Source organism: Mandrillus leucophaeus, unplaced genomic scaffold (assembly GCF_000951045.1).
Source record: "Mandrillus leucophaeus isolate KB7577 unplaced genomic scaffold, Mleu.le_1.0 Scaffold470, whole genome shotgun sequence".
NCBI classification, from domain to species: Eukaryota; Metazoa; Chordata; class Mammalia; order Primates; family Cercopithecidae; genus Mandrillus; species Mandrillus leucophaeus.
This window is the reverse complement of record NW_012105032.1, coordinates 1,327,673-1,328,886: the sequence shown is the minus strand read 5'-3', so window position 1 is coordinate 1,328,886 and position 1,214 is coordinate 1,327,673.

The window sequence follows — 1,214 nt, the reverse complement described above, 5'->3', positions numbered from 1 at the left end:
TACTTAAGATATGTATCTTGGTCAGGCACAGTGACTCACACCTGTAATCCCAGCACTTTGGGAGGCCAAGGCGGGCAAATCACCTGAGGTCAGAAGTTAGAGACCAGCCTGACCAATATGGAGAAACCCCGTCTCTACTAAAAATACAAAATTAGCTGGGCATGGTGGCGCATGCCTGAATCCCAGCTACTTGGGAGGCTGAGGCAGGAGAATGGCTTGAATCCGGGAGGCAGAGGTTGTGGTGAGTGGATATCATGCCATTGCATTCCAGCCTGGGCAACAAGAGCAAAACTCCATCTCAAAAAAAAAAAAAAAAAAAAACAGATTTATATATATATGGGGATGGAATGTAAGAAAGCCAGGTTAAAAGCAATGATGGTAATGAGAAAGTGTCTAATGTACAATTATGTGTCATTTAATGATAGGGATACATTCTGAGAAATGCACCATTAGGAGATTTCATCATTGTGCAAACATTATAACATGTACTTACATAAACCTAGATGTTTTAGTCTAGTGTATAACTAGCCTATATGGTATAGCCTATCGTCCTAGACTACAGACCTGAACAGTGTGTTACTCTACTGAATACTGTAGGCAATTGTAAAACAATGGTAAGAAGTATTTATGTTTCTAAACATATCTAAGCATATAAAAGTTACAGTAAAAATATGGTATTATGATTTTATAGGACCACCTTCGTATGTGAGGTCTATCATTGGCTGAAACACTGTTATGTGGCCCATGACTGTAAATCTAAAGAGAGTAACAGTATAAGATAATAGAAAAAATGGAGAAGAAATATTAAAAGCAATACTGGTTGCGAATTTTCCAGAACCCAAAAGAAACATAAATATATAGATGTGTAAGGCAATAAACAAAAAAAGTAGTTTAAAGAAACTTTTACACACATCCTAGACCAATGAAGTGTAAATGAATGAAGAAATGATGTGGGGAGCAAAAATAACCATATATTTAAGCCTCTGTGCATTGGTCAACTAGTATCAACTATTTGCAGCCAATATCATTTCTGTTTGAACTAATATTGTTCCTCATTGATCAAGACCTGTGTCATACCACTTTATGAAGGAAAGAAAATAAGGAAGAAGAGAGGGATATTAGGAGAGAATGAGGGAGAAAAGGAGGGAAGGAAGGAAGGAAAGAAGGAAGGAAGGAAGGAAGGAAGGAAGGAAGGAGGGAAGGAAGGAAGGAAG